The sequence below is a fragment of the Sapajus apella genome, unplaced genomic scaffold (assembly GCF_009761245.1).
Source record: "Sapajus apella isolate SASKATOON/1434 unplaced genomic scaffold, GSC_monkey_1.0 scaffold4, whole genome shotgun sequence".
Taxonomy (NCBI): domain Eukaryota; kingdom Metazoa; phylum Chordata; class Mammalia; order Primates; family Cebidae; genus Sapajus; species Sapajus apella.
In genome coordinates, this window is record NW_022436944.1 from 40,911,173 (window position 1) to 40,927,723 (window position 16,551).

Sequence of the window (16,551 nt, forward strand, 5' to 3'; positions counted from 1 at the left end):
AAATGTCCTCCATCAAGTACCCACTAATTTGGATCCCCACATACCCAACCAAATATCCAAATGAAGATTATATGACTCTGTCCCTTCTACTGACTCTTCCAATGTTTCTCTAACATGGTCTTTTTCTAGTCCTGCAGCAATATGTGTATTTTCATGATAAAGTGCTAAGTTAAATGTTCCCTGGGATTTCAAAGACTTGACTTTTTAAATAAAAACTTCTAGAAAAGGATATTCTGAAATGCTGATAGATAAAATTTTAAATTAGAAATTAATATTTAAATAATTAGAGAATGCCATGGAAACTCTCAAAGCCTTATTTCATTTGAAGCAAATATTAAGCAAAATATTTTTATGTTGTAACAAAATGTTATCCAGTTAACATATTTTTTTAGTGGTTATTTCAACAAGAAAATTATGATAACAGCAACAGTGGAAATTCACTGATTTGTATAAAGTGTTTTTTTTTTTTAATAAATTTTTGCCTGATCATTTCACAGTGCCTTATAGTCATTTTTATAATTACACAAATTTAAAATTTTATAAATTGTTTTGATATAATTATTGTAGTGTAATTTTTTAATATATTTAATAGTTCATGGCTCCCCAAGGAATGGATAAAGGAAGTCTCAGAGTTCTATTAAGTTATTTAAATTCTATTTTCTTTTTTTTTTGAGACGGTTTTCACTTTTGTTGCCCAGGCTGGAGTGCAATGGTGTGATCCTGGTTCACTGCAACCTCCCTCTCCCAGGTTCAAGTGATTCTCCTGCTTCAGCCTCACGAGTAGTTGGGATTATAGGCATAAGCCACCACATCCAGCTAATTTTGTATATTTAGTAGAGACAGGGTTTTTCCATGTTGGTTAGGCTTGTCTCGAGCTCCCGACCTCAGGTGATCCACCCGCCTTAGCCTCCCAAAGTGCTGAGATTACAGGTATGAGCCACCATGCCTGGCATAAATTATTTGAATTCTTATGCAGCTTAATATCTATCTTAATGTAATATACTATTTTAAAAGAATTCTACATTTGTGTAATGTAGAATTGTGTAGAATTCTTTTAAAATGTATGTAAAACATTTTTGAATTATTAATATTTCTTGAATCCAAATATTCCAAGTGTTTAGCATATAACTTTACTTACTTTTGTTAGTACAATTGAATTTTTCTGATTATCAAAATCATATGTGTATATGAAGTTATTATTTGTGGTAGTTTTAAAACATAGTTGTAAATTATTTGACACTTCTCCCATTGAGAGGTGGCAGCTAAGTCCTCTCTCCTTGAATCTGGGTCAGCCCGTGCCTGCTTCCACTAATTCAGTGACCTGGAAGTTATGTGATTTCTACAGCTGGGTCATAACAAACCATGAAGCCTCTTGTCTGTTGAAATACCTGCCCTTGGTGCTTGTAGGCACCATGTAAGAATATCAGTACCTTGTGACTTCCATGCTCTGAAGGAGCTCAAGCCATATAGAAAGTCGAGATAAAGACTGACATTAGAATTAGCTCAATCTTGCCTTCGGTACATTTTTGCTTAGATACCAGATATGTGAGGGAAGTCTATCACGGTAGCCCCCCAGTCATCCTAGTCACCCTCAGTCATTGAACTCTTCCCGGCTGAAAAATCAGATGATAGCCATCTCTGCTATTCCTTACCCTGAATTCTTGACCCCAAAATTCATGAGCATAGACAATTGATTGCTGCTTTATGCTACTACTTTTAGATTGGTATTTGACACAGCAAAATTCATTGTCATTTTTCTGGATGATATATACATCTACATTCTTCCATTGTTGCATGTATTTCTAAAATACTCAGACCTGCAAAGAAATTAAACACATACAATAATATGAAACAGCAGAGTGCTGCTGATTATGCAATATAAATGATTTATAAATTTACTTTTTCTATTTATAAAAACATATATTCCTAATATATCCAGGGTATAAAAAATTGCATTAAAAGATTTAGTGTCTCTCTGGATGGTTATATTATTTAGGGAGCATGTGACAGTCTTTTATGGCACTATAAAAAGTGTGTCAGCCATTTCTAAACTTTTTTGAATATGAATCTCCAGTATATACATGCACAAATTCACAGAAACAAAACAAAACAAAATAGAATGAGTTGAAAATGGAATAGAAACAGAAACTTTCAAAATTTTGCTTGATGCCACAATTAAACATCTTGCCAACCTGTCAAAGTATCTGCATCTTACTCTATAGATCACTGAACTAAACAATGGATAAAAAGAATCTCCAAATATTTTTGAAATGGTACAAAAATATAAGTTAACTATTTGGACTCATCACCAGTTTCATCCTCTCACACTTATATTGACTTTTGTGATAATCACATCCATTATTTTACGAACTTAGCCTTCAAGAAAGAATAATGAATGGATCGTTGACTGAATTGCAGTCAATAGGCTATTATAATTTCCCTTAATACAGCAATATTGAAGAGTCCCAGTTTGTTTGAGAGCTTATAGTTGCTGAACAACTATAAAAAATGAATACGCATTGTAATGAAGACACTGAGAAAACATTTTGAAAAGTTTAGTAATTAGAAAGAAAGCAAAAAGTCACAAAACAAGAAAACTGTTTTCAAAGTTATTTTAGAATTTGGCTAAATTTGTGATACATGTTTATGAGGTACGAGTTTGATTTCTAATTCAGCCTACATTTACTTCGTGTTTACTCTAAGCTAGATATACTGAATGCTTTCTCTCAGATATTAATTAAACTGCCAGCCTCAGATACCTCTAATCTTTCCTATCCAAAATCATTTATATTGGGAATTTTTGTTTAAATAAATGAGAGAGATATATTACATTTTAATAAAATCATGCTATATGATAAAGGTCAGAAAATGTGGCCTGCCTATTTGTTCTGTAAATAAAGTTTGATTGAAACACAACTCATTTGTTTATGAACCGTCTTGCTCTTGTGCTACAACTGTAGATAGATTGAGTAGTTGTGATAGAGAATATATGTCCTGCAAAGCTTAAAATATATGCTGTCTGGCCTGTTATAGAAAAAACTTGCTGGCTCCTGATTTAAGAGATATACTAAACCAACTTTCTTACTTCACTGCAATTTGCAAGCAGTCAGGACAGAATGCTGTTTTATAGTGGGTGTGGTGGCTCAAATGGTTTGTAAGGAAAATTAGTACCTTTCACCTAGAAAGTGATACTTTATCATTGATTGGTATTATTAACCCAGTTAGGCAAATTAGTACCTCACACTTGAGATAAATCAGGTTGAAAAAAAAAAAAACCTGTGAGATTATGAAATAGTGTGCATTTAAAACATGTTCACTGTTGGGTTACTATAACTGCTTAATGGGTTGGTTCACCTGGCCTGCTGCCTAGATTTTACCATTGGAAGGTATCTGAGTTACCGGTGGTGAATCTATATGGGTCTGCAGCAACTTCAGTTCTTGTCTCCTCAGAAGAAATAATTCAACTGAGAAGCATAAGGCAGAAAAAGGGACTGAGGCAAGTTTCAAAGCAGAAGTTGAAGTTTATTTAAAAAGGCTTTAGAACAGGAAAGAAAGTAAAGTACACTTGGAAGAAACCCAAGTAGGCACATGAAGGTCAAGTGCAGTGTTTGACTTTGATCCTAGGACTTTATATGGTGGCCCTTTCCAATGATTCTTGTCTTAAGGTGGGCTGCTCACATGTGTAGTGCCTTCCTTACCCTTGGGAAGTGAGCACATGCATTGTCTTTAGCTAGTTGTATGCACCCTGATCTGAGGGTTTCTTCTCTTTTCTGATGGTGTGCCCCCAGAAGGTCATACTCTGCCATTTTGTCTCCTAATGCATATGCCCAGGAAGTTGCTTCTCCCTGGCACCTGCATTCAGTTAACATTTTAGTGCAGCAAGTATAGACCATCAAGAAATGGCCTCTCCCAGGTGCTGGCTGCCAATTTGTCACTTTTAGAGAGGCAATGCAGTAATTGCCAAACCATAGCGTGACCTTCATAGTGGATGGGGAAGCCCCCTGTCCTGCCCTGCTCATGCCTGTTTGATTACCTGTAACATCAACAGAGCCGATTTATGAAGACAGGGGAACTGCAATGGAGAAAGAATAATTCACACAGAGCTGGCTGTGCAGGAGACCAGAGTTTTATTATTACTCAAACTAGTTTCTCTGAGAATTTGGGGATTGGAGTTTTTAAGGGTAATTTGGCAGGTAGGTGTTTGGGAAGAGGGGGGTGCTGATTGGTCAGATTGGAGATGGAATCCTAGGAGATCGAAGTCAGGTTTGCTGCTGTCTTCTGTTCCTGGATGGGATCATGAAACTGGTTGAGCCAGGTTACCAGTCTACATGACATCACCTGATCCATTGAGTGCAGGGTCTGCAAAATATTTCAAGCACTAATCTTAGATTTTACAATAGTGACGTTATCCCCAGGAGCATTCTGGGGAGGATCAGATTCTTGCAGCCAGAGGCTACATGACCCCTAGACTATAATTTCTCATCTTGTAGCTAATTTGCTAGTCCTCAAAGGAAGACTGATCCCCAGGCAAGAAGGGGTCTTTTTGGGAAAGGGCTATTATCAATTTTGTTTCAGAGTCAAATGATAAACTAATTTTTTTCCCAAAGTTAGTTCAGCCAATGCGCTGGAATGAACAAGAACACCTTAAAGGTTAGAAAGAAAATGGAGTCAATTGTCTGGTCCCTTTCTCTGTATTTTCCTGTTATGCTTTTTTGCAAAGGTAGTTTCAATACTTAGAATTTAGAGCTATTCAGCATTTTTCAAATGAGTAGAGGGTAATCTCTTTACTTCTCTGGGGATATACCTTTGGTTTTATCCTTTGCCCAGGTCTTTTTGGCTAGTGTTACCCTGGCCTGTGTGGCTATGCCTGTTGAGGGTTAGAGTAACTCTGCACTGGTAGGCTCAATTACCAGGAGATAGAATGTGTTAGGCTGGGCTGTGTTTTGGTGTCGCTTTCATCTGAAGCTGTGTATTAAGACTTGAGCCAAGGTGTATAACAGGAATAGCACCAATCCATGAGTTCCAAGACATATTTACATAAAGGAGGTTATGGTAGAATTCAGAAGAGAAAATAGGACAATTTTAAGAAATTGATTCAGTGGCTGCCTAAATAAAATAAAATACTTCTGGATGATACAACCCAGGGTCCCTGGTGGCTTCCTTTTATGGGGAATTGGTGAAAGGTGTGTGTCAGAATGGCTAAGCCATTTCATTATTTTTCTTCCAAGTCAGGAAATCAGCCAGTTCCGTTAGTTGTTGCTAATAAAGCTGTGCTGGGACAGATTGCACACACCTGTCCACACAATCCTACGTCCTTATTTTCTTCTGTCATTCATTGATGGTGATGATAAAAGGAGACGCCCTTCAGATGATGCCTGGAACAGAGCAGCTACTCAGGATATGTTCACTAAATAAATTAAAATAATTTAACATTAGATATTCAGTGTGAGCATAATTTAACAAATTTTCCTTCAGTTACTGTCACAAAAGAATGGCATAATATAAATGTGAAATACAAATGCATATAAATATAAAATGAATTTATCTAGATTTCCATTTACTAGATTATTCCAGTCCAGTTTAATTACAGGCTATTTTCATGCCTACTCTGTTCTGCAGATAATCAAATCATGTATTTTTTCTGAAATGTAAATTTTTTATAGTATTAGTTAAGCAAAGCATCATGGAGAGGCTAATAAGCCTTAAAAACCGGTTGTTATCTTACTTTTTACCTAATAGTGTTAGTCCTCTCTTAACACACAGAGCCATGCTTGTTGCAAAGAAAATGCAGGTTTTTTCTGAATACTACTTCCTTCTCCCAACACGTGCAAGTACTTTTTTCTGTTCTAAGTGAACATATTTTGTCCCTTGCAGGACAGACAGTGGAGAAGTTAAAAAAGGCAGACACTACCCTATGAGTGAAAAAGTAGGTAATGGGGAGGAAGGCAGCAAATCACACTGCCACTTGTGTACCTATGCAACAATCTTGCATGTTCTTTACATGTACCCCAAAACCTAAAATGCAATAAAATAAATAAATGGGGACAAAAAAAGGCAGACACTGTCTTGTGCTTTCCTGAGGCATGGATTGAGTCCACTCTCATTCAGCTAGTCTGATTCACCAAACTCTGGTCTCTTTTATCTCTGAGTTGGGCTTTTAAGGCAAGGCTATATACCTCCCAAGAAGAGTGAAGATCTTTTTTCCCAAGGATCAAAGGCACTGAATCCCAGACCATGGAATTTACGATATCAGGAAACCCTGCCTTGCAATTACTTCTGAAACATCCCCTTTTTTCTGTCTCATCCAAAAACATAGCTTCAAGCAATTTATTTGAAATGCCACTAATCAGGAAGGAAAAGACTTATTTCAGAAAGAGGAATGTTTGTTTTGCCACTCATTGCTGTATAACTCTTGAAAAACCACTGCCATTTTAAGTGAGTGGGTTTTAAAATAACAAAGATTTGTAAGGGGCACTTCTTATTTATCTTTGCGGCAAATTTTTAAATATAGTATTTCCTACTGCAAACAGAGCCATAGGACAAGGTAGTCATATTACAGAGAACTTTAAATTTTACAAAAGTAATATATTATCAATATTCTAATAAAGAACCAGTCTTCAAATACTATAACAAAGTTTTGTTTAATTATTTAATAAGTTTTAAATTGCGTTACGGCATTCATATTAGGGAAAAATGAATTTGCATTGGAATTTTCAAGACTATATAAATTATACAGTAATTCATCCTATGGAAAAGATTTTTATCTTGTTGGTCCAAGTTCTCCCTAGCATAAGGGAAAACTTAAATAAAATGTAATTTATCAATCTGCATTCACAGGCTTTTTAACCCTTTAAGTGCCACATGATTATCAAATACCACCAATGAGTTTTTCAATTCCTGACATTTGTCACTAGGAGAAGCATAGACTATAACAAATAGTGATGCTCTCTCTTACAGTGATCTCAATCCCTGTCATATATAATGAGACAACTTGTTTTCTTTTTCATATTGGTAATAATAGAAGAGCACTACAGCAATATGTTCTTGAAGCATTAATGTACAATGACTTTTGGTGGAGTCTAGAGAATGGATTGGTGTATTTATGTTTGTTGACCAGCATGACAAAAGTTTACTTGTGGTTTTTAAAAATTATATTATTTTATCATGCTTCCTTTTAAAATTTTGATCCTCTACCAAAATGAACACACACACACACACACACACACACACACACACACAAACACATGCACTCACAAACTATATGTATATAATTTCACTTGCAGTATGTATGATCTCTGACACATATTCATCCATCCATAGATCTTTGGCTGTCTGATAACTCTAGCTTAAGAACCACTGCTTTTTGATAGCTTGACCTTGATTTGTAAATTTTCTGATTGGAGACTAACTATAATTTCCCTCAGTTTTAGGGGACTCATATTCTCGGTAATGCGAGCAGAAGGCAAGAAGATAGATACCTATTCATTTTGTATTGGCATCTTTCTACATACTGGTGTACTGGAAATATTTTGTAAAAAGCCAAGCAAAATCTCTATGGGCATCATTCTTGTAAGATAAATGGATTAGGCAGGACTGACATTTAATATACAGATAGACATCTGATGCCATAATTCAGTCTGTCTGTTATGGGAATGGTTGCAGTGTTGGAAGAGATTGGCTAGCTCTTCTACAAAACTTGTTCTTCCTCCTGGCACAGAATTGACTACATTTTAGACAGTTGTGTAGTCAGATGTGGCCATTTGATTGAACTCTAGTCAACAGAATATAGAAATGCGTGATGCGCATCATTCCTGGCCTGTCCCGTAACAGACCTCCTATGCATGATCTTTATGGCTTAATGGAAATAAACATGGAGGCCTTGGGAGACAAATGTAGGAGTTAACAGAGGCATAACATAGAAAGGAGCTGGGTCTCTTAATCACCTCTTGGAGGAAAGCTGCTGCTGAACAACCATTCTGGACTTTTGTATTAAGCTAGATAAATTTTGGGGTTCTCTGAAATAGCAACTAAACAGACTTGAACTACTATACAAGGTTCACTGAATAATTCAGACTGGAAAACTATAGGAGACTTGCCAAATTCCAGGGGAGTTGCCACATTCAGTTTATTTTCAGTGTTTTGTGACACAGTGTTTGCTTGTGACTGGCTAGGTGGAATAATGCATGATATAATATCTAGTTTCAACTTGAAGTCATCGTCAACGATGGATACATAGCTTAAAAAGATTTCTTCAGAGAAAATGTGAAGAGAGTGTTCCAATAATGCAAGCAGGTGTGGAAATTCTGAAGAGGCCTAGCTACGTCTTTTTTATGAGTTGAATGAGGTGTTCAGCAGTCCAATAGAGAGTAAAAACAGTACTCTGAAAAGATGCCAAAAATTCAACCAATCAAAGAGGCTGTTTGAATTACTTGTATGCACCCATCATTAATAACAATAAATTCTGTCCTATATTGTAATTTGGAATATTAAATAGAATAGTTCATATATCAATTTTGGGAGAGGGCATGTTCAATTTTTTTTAATTGGGAAAGGTATACAATCAAAATCCTTTGTAGAGCACTGATCTAGAAAGAAACTCAGGATCCTGTGTCTAGTTGCTCATTGGATACTCCTACAGAAAAGCATAAATTTGTCACAACCACTTGATGAACAGTGTGCTAGGGACACAACTTTGGAATTAGTCTAATGGGCAAGTTAGTAATCATGAGAGTAAGGTCACACTGGTGACCCCTTCAAAATAAAGAAGCTAGCAGTTGAGTTAAAAAAAAAAAGTTTGTTTTTTTTTGCTTTTCTATGTCTAAATACTAGGTTAGTATATATATATAATACTGAATTTTTGATTTGAATATAGTGACCCTTTAAACCAGCTGGAGTTTTGGTTTGCAAGAATCTGCAATTTCAATTTCAAAATTGAAGATAATATTACTTTATTATGAGTTTATTACAGTATAATCTTGAGTAAGTTATAAATCTGTTATAAAATAGAAGTAATAAAGGATAGAATTTACCTTACATTTCCAATTTTCCAACTTTTAATGACTTCATTATGGATTTTCTACATGATATACCTAATGTTTAGATACTGCCTCCTATTTCTTTAGGACCAGAACAGCATGTGCTTAGAAAATCAGTTATTGGTTGCAGTTAGGATTAAAGATATCTTAATTTTTTTGCCAACTTGTTTTTCTTAAATATTAAAACATCATGTCTCCATTAAACAAAAATCTTCAGAAGTAGAGAAAAAAATAAAGAATAAAACCAAGCAACTCATAATCCAAAGGTAGCCTCTTACGCTGCATATTAGACCCATATTTTATATACAGATTTGTATCCCACCCTTTTCTATTAATATTACCTTATAGAAATCATTATTTTAAACTATATTATTCCACATTTTAAAAGTTAGTTTGTGATTATTTTTAACAAATAGTTAACATTATGGAATATTATAATTCTTTAAAATACTTTCATACTGCTGTATGTTTAGATCAATTTTATTTTTTTCCCATTATAAGTGATGCCATGATGAATATTCTTCCATATTAAGCTTTGAAAGAATTTATGTAGTTCCTGAAGATAAATTCCTAGAAGTGGAATTATACTAAGTAAAAATACATGAACATTTAAGAGGTTCTATTCATTTTATTGTGAAGCCATCAGTATAGAAAATTATAATTTTTAAATAGTATGTTACTTTTATTTTCTATATTTCTTTGCTGAGTAGTTAAATTGAAAGTGCTTTCATACATTTACTAGCTTGGTACTTTCTCTTTTAAATAGTCTTCCTTTCTATTTGAAATAATTTTTGAATTAAACTAAAATTGCTAAAGAACAAAGAAAGCCTGTATACTTTCACTCAGATTCCCAAAATATTGACATTTAATTACTTCAAAAAGATGTATGATTACGTCTTTCTGAAATGTTTGAATGAAATAACCAAACATAGTTTTAGTGAAATATAGTAGGTTTGTAGAGGGTAGGTCAAATGTATCTTTCTGATTTGGCCTGCATTCCTTATTCTCTTTTGCTCCTCTTAATATTACTCTTTTGATTGGCTAGTCCCTTTTTGATACTCATAAACAACTCAGTGACCTCTAACATTCTCTTTTATATTCTGCTATTTTAGTTCTTCATTTTGATTGTAGTATTAGTTGGGCCATAGGTACAATTTTTCTCGTCCCAACTTAAGCAGGGGTATACTGTAACAATGTCCACAAATCTGGCCTTTGGTATAAGGGAGAAGACATGGTGAAAGTAAATCTTTGTGTGGGAAGACATGGGAAGTCAGACATTTTAAAAATATGCTAGGCAACTCTGATAATTTCTTCCCACTATTATATTTAGGAATGACTTAGATAAAAAGTCATTTCCTCAGACACATTTCCTGGATACATTTTCTGTCTCTGCCATGTATAAAGTAATTTTGGTATGGGGACTTTTTAACTTATTTTTGATTTTGGAGAGTATATATGATTGTGAATAAAATATCACTAATGAAGAAATCTGGAGGCTCAGGCCTAGGAAGTAGCTTTTCTATTCTTGATTGGCTGGAGCATACAAAACCTACGAGGTCGGGGAAACTGCCAAGGAATTGGGAGAAAAATCACATTTTTGGGTTTATTTACTCCATCTTCTTACTGTTTATTGAAAGATTGGGTTGCCAGGTGATGGGAGAGAGGTATAATAAAAGATTGGGGAAAATGTTACAATGTGGAGAAGGATTTGGTTTTTCATATAGTTAAATGGAAGTTGACCATGTTGAACTACATTTGCATTATCTCATTGTCCTTCCCCTTGTTGCATGTGTCACAAAGTCATTAAAATACATCCGTATCCACCTCTGTTTTTATTACGTTATCGTGATGACTCTTGGGAGTCCTTAGCCATTGAAAGAGGCGTGTGTGTGTGTGTGTGTGTGTGTGTGTGTGTGTGTGTGTGTTTAGGGGCATGCAGAACCTTTTTCACATTCCTATTTTGTGAATTTCAGGTTTCCTGAATTCAGCTGTCAGAAATTTTGCCTTTTACATAAACATTTTTAAAGAATCATTTTTCAAATTCATCAATTTTACTATTTTGTGCTTTCAGATTAATTTCTGTATTCCTATGTTCTTAACAATTTTCTCCATTTTGAGTCAAGCCCATAAATTACATATTTTTACACTTTTTTTAAATAAGGAAAGAATTTAAGATTGTCACCTGATCTTTAAGAACAGCTTTTATTTTTTTCCTGTTTAAAATAGTTAAGTGTGTTCATTGTAGAAAATCTGATAGCATAGGTAGAGAAAAAGTAGACATTTTGTACAGCTTTTACTACTTAGTATTTTCTTTCATTTTGCCTAAGTAGATAGTAATTTTAGTTCTGATTCTGTGTTTTTGGATGTATAAATTACTTGAAAAAGAGTTTACAAATATTTAGGTAAAAGAGGTTTTATCTTGTTACCATTGTTATTATTGGTTGTCAGCTTTTTCATATTGTAAGATAAAATGTGGCTTTCACAACATAACAGTGACTTGAAAATGATAGAAGTTCTTTCTGTCATTCTAGTCTGGTGTAAAAATGTCTGGAGAAAATGGCCCAATGGCTTTCCTGGTAGCTTCTTGGAATTATCATGGATTCTGGTTTCTGTTCTATTACCCTAGTAATGGTATTCACGTTCTGGTCACCTCTTGTTCAAGACGACTGCTAGCACCCTAGCCAGGTGTATCCAAGTTGCAGTCTTCATGAAGGAAGAAAGATGAAAGTACAGACAGAGGAGAGGCCCTCTCGGCAGTTATGTCTCTATGAGATGTTTTTGTGACAGTCCTAAGTATTTCCACTTATATGTCCTTGACCAGAATTTTGTCACTTGACCACTGCCAGCTGTAAGAAAGGTTGGAAAATCTACTCTTTTATTCTGGCAATTATGTCTGTTAAAAGTCAAGATTTTATTTCTAAGGACAAAAGAATGAACACTGAGCTGGGCAGGTAGGAGCTTTGTAAGAATATAATTTAATGCTCTTCACTGTCCCCTGCCCTTGCCACAAATCTTCACGTTTTTCCTACTCCAAATACAGTTATAAGTTTTTGTTAAATCAATAGCCAGAATATACTTATTATTATACTAATGTTAATATTGCTCACATTTAAGTCATGTGAAGTAGTGATCACATTCTTTTTCTTGTGTATATCATTTTGCTTTTCCAGCTATGACAGACAAAATCATTTTGCATCTATTCCAATCCCTCCTTTGTGTTGAGTTGGTGATGAAGACTGCAGAACTAAAAACTTGTTTCCCAGATTTCTTTGAATCCAGGTGTGGTTATGTGACACAGTTCTGGAATCTCTTTCTTTTCGTTTCAATTTTCTTTCATGATCATTGAAGCTGAAATAGCCATTTCGCGACCAGAAGGAAAACAGCAACCTTGACCCTACTAACACCAGCAATCATCCATCTCCAAAATTCTTATATGGAAAAAAAAAAAACCCAGAAAACAAAACCTGTTTGTGCAAGCCCCTGTTTTGTCAAATGCTCTGTTATTCATAGCCGAATGCGATAATTGACACACTTGAAGTAAAAAATAGTCTTAGCTTGCACTACAGATCTGGCAGCCTTTTGGCAAAGGAAATAACTCCCAGATTTTTCATATTTGCCTGACAGTGAATCTTATTATTTTGTAAGATTTGTTTTCCATCCCTTCACTGTTATTTTACCACGAATTTATGACTTTCACATAAGGAAAAGTATCTAGATACTTCTTTAAATCCTGCAATGTCTTAATAAGAGAACTTTTTTGGTCATTTATTAGACATTTATTCCAATTTTTTTTACATGGTTCTTCTATTCACAATTCCAGGATTACACATTTACTTCTAAATTTAACTTTAAAAATCAATATATTGATAATTAGATATAAATCCATCTGATTTCCATACTGCTTTAAGAAGATGATTTGAACTTGTCATTTTTAATAGTGGGAGAGTAGAGATAGATTTCAGTTAGGCAAAGAGAAGTTAAGGACCAAACATGATATATTTTGGACCTCTGCAGAATTAGCATTTAAACACATTACATGTTTAGATCATGAAATTCAATAAAGCAGCAAGATGGAGAGGTGTGCCTTCTTGTTTATTGAGATATTTTGGGTAACGTTAATATACCAGGATATAGCCTCTCCAATTTCCCTTGTCTTTACTAATGATCCCTTTTATTTGGGACTTGGCAAAAAGGAATACAGTTTGATTCATTTCTTCACTCACACTTTCCATTTGTAGTCAATGATGATTTCAAGCTTTGCAACTAGAAAGACTCAAAATGTTGTAACTGGCTCCTTTTCTCTTTTTTTGACCTCTTGAGCACTCGTTATTAACAACCAAGGGAGCAAATTGGGCACAGAAATTTCCTAGGCAATTGGCTAATCCAGTGGTAGTCCTTGGACCAGCAGCATGAGATCATCTGGGAGCTTATTAAAAATGGAGAGTCTTAGTTCCCCACTCAAACTTACTGAAAAAGAAATTGGGAGTGGGGACCAGCTCTCTGTATTTTAACAAGCCCTCCAGGTGATTCTGATGCATCCTCAAGAGTGAGAATAACTGATTTTACTAATTAGCGTTAGTAAAGAAACAGAAGCTCTGGTTAGTCCAAAAGTGTTAAAAAGTTCAGCTGGCAATCTGAGAAAAAATGATGAAAAAGAGAAAGGTACGTTTTGTTCAGTCATCAAGGGCAGTTGGCAAAGAAAACTCATTGATAAAATAGCATTGGCTATGCAATGTGACTAAGATGTGTGATGCCATCATTTATTCATTCATTTATTTTTCATTCTTATTTAGTTTTTTTGTTTATTAATGGTGATTGTTTGCCAGGAATTGAACTAAGTTTAGAGAAATGACGCAAATGTGTTTAAGACGTTATGATATCTTTGGGGTGTTGCTTTTCTGGCTGGAAACCTCTGTGGCCAGTGGCGTTATTGCCTGAGTTCTTGTCCTACATCCAGGAAGAATGAGGTATGCACACAAGTGGAATGTGAACAAGACGAAGAGGAGCTTTACTGAGTGTTAGCACAGCTCAGAGGAGACCTGCAGTGGGTGGCTCCTCTCTGTGGGCAGGATATCCTGAGACGTGTTCGGCCCTCACCGGAGAGGGTAGCCTTTCTCTGCAGCTGGTTGTCCAGACGTCTACTCTGCTCTGGCTAAGTACAGGTTTTTTTTTTTTTTTTTTTTTTTGAGGTGGAATTTTGCTCTTGTTGCCCAGGCTGGAGTGGAATGGTACGATCTCCGCTCACCATAACCTCTGCCTCCCTGGTTCAAGTGACTCTCCTGCCTCACCCTCCTGAGTAGCTGAGATTACAGGCATGCACCCCCACGCCCAGCTGATTTTGTATTTTTAATAGAGGCGGGGTTTCTGCATCTTGGTCAGACTCCTCTCAAACTCCGGACCTCAGGTGATCCTCCCGCTTCGGCTTCCCAAAGTGCCGGGATTACAGTTAAGTCACCGCACCCGTGGAGTCCAGGGTTTTTATGATCTTCAGAGAAAGAATTGCATATGGATTGGTCCATGGCAGCTATGGGTGGCCCCAGGAAAAAGCACAGCCGTTTCCCCTCCAGTCTGCAGGACTGACGGCCAGGTGCCTCAGGCCTTCATGGCCTTCCCCAGCCTCAAGGTGGGGCTTCACCAAGGACCTGCCCCCTTCTGCCCAGGAGCTTGTCTGCCCCTCCTTCATGGCAGCCAGGCTTTTAGTGCCAAAGGGTGCCTGCAGGCCAATGCTGAGCTGCCCTCAGTCCCACTTCGGCTTCCCTCCCATGCTCCTGGTGCCCAAAGTCCAGAGGGGACTGAGGTGGCAGGGGCCTGGCCGTCAGTGCTGCCCCAAGTGTGCACCCATTTGCTGCACAGCAACAGCATCTGGGCTCGGGTTCAACCATACTCCATGGTGGGAGTAGGAGTGAGTGCTGGGAGCAGGCAGAGTCCAGGCAGTGGGAGCAAGTACTTCTGAGTCTGCAGGGAGCAGGAGTACCTTCTTGGGCCCTCAAGAGCACAGGAATGCCTGGTCCACAACAGAGCTTGGGGGGCTGAAGCTGCACCAGTGGAGCTCCTGCCCTACCAACTTGGAAAAAGTGGGTTCCTGCTTATCCCTTGCTTCCTGCAGCTTCATGAAGTGTGCAGCTCTGGCCATGCCTCTGAGATCTGAGTGGGTGCTGATAGTGAGGAGAAGCCAGGCAGTGTTAGCAGGCACTTCTAAACCTGCAGGGTGCAGGGCTTTCCCAGGCCTTCCAAAGCACAGAGACACTTGTGTCTAGAGGCATGCCAGGGCAGCGGTAGTGGCACCCAGGGAAGGCAGAGGGGTGTGGGACTCCTTCCTGCTCCATGGAATGGGAAACCCAGCAGTGGCCACTGTAGATGGGGCCACTGATGCCATCAGAACCAATCTTTAAAGAATTTATATTCTGTAAGGGGAAAGCAGGAGGGGATTCAGGAGGAAAATAAAGCAAGAGGCACACATGAGGGGTTTAGAAACATAGGGAAAGACTAATTAAAAATGAAAAGACAAAACCTCATTTAGTTGAAATTAAGGTACAGAGTTTGACACTGATACCTTAATGACATTTCCCGTTTGTATACGGCTTTGTGAGTGAGATGTGAAAAGAGCACAGAGGCCCACATGCATGCTAATGGTAATGATATTGTAGATTGCTGTAGTAATAACTTATGCTCCAGGGAAGCTGTAGTGAAAAAATGTAAACACAGAAGTAATCAAATACTCAGCAAAGGTCTTTTTATCTTCTAAGGTGAGTACACTTCAGCCAGGAAAACAATCAACTTAGAGGAGAAATACAATGAATGGCCTGATGAAGAAACCTCAGTGACCCTACACACACAATTGAAGGGCACAGCAAGAGCAACATCTTGGGAAATCCAATGAAATCTAGTCAGTATAGATTTTGACCTGCCATTTCAACCTGATCAAATGCAGCTCACTATATCCTAATTGTTAAAAGAGAGAATTGGCTGAGGAGAAAAATCAACTCCCACTATTGTTCCAGAGACATTGCTCCAGCTAGGAAAGAATTCAATCTCTGAAGATCTAGCAGAGGCTGCTGTGAAGGAACTGCTTACAAAGCTCTCTCTTTGTGATTTAAAAGCATGAAATAACCTCATTTCAAAGTTGCAAGTCTTAAAAAAAAACAACAACACATATACTTTTATCTGCCTGCACAGCCTGGATTTTGAATCAGGCTTGGGATAAAGTAGAAGAGTCTGCACGTAGACCCAAATATCTGTTATCAAAAAGCCTGATCATTCCTTTCAGAATTCATGACAAATACTATTTTGCCATCCAAAATACATTTTGAAGGGCATTTGAGTTTTTAAGGCAATTTCTGTAGGTAAACAAAACAAATTCATAGAAAATCTATTTGTACCTTATGCTGCAGAGTCCTGGCATATATGAATCATCTTGTTCACAGAAGAAATTGTTCTTAACAGCTATCAATATTGCAAAATTGTAGGGTGGGATCCTAAAAGGCAGCTCCATCTACATTCTTGTTTGCTTCTGTTT

At 36.8% G+C, this 16,551-nt stretch overlaps 1 long non-coding RNA gene across 1 annotated transcript in view; it reads left to right on the top strand.

Annotated features, from left to right (window-relative positions):
- Positions 1-16,551, top strand: part of LOC116542600 — a 323,840-nt gene that overhangs the window by 159,161 nt on the left and 148,128 nt on the right. The gene's annotated exons all lie outside the window — the stretch shown is intronic.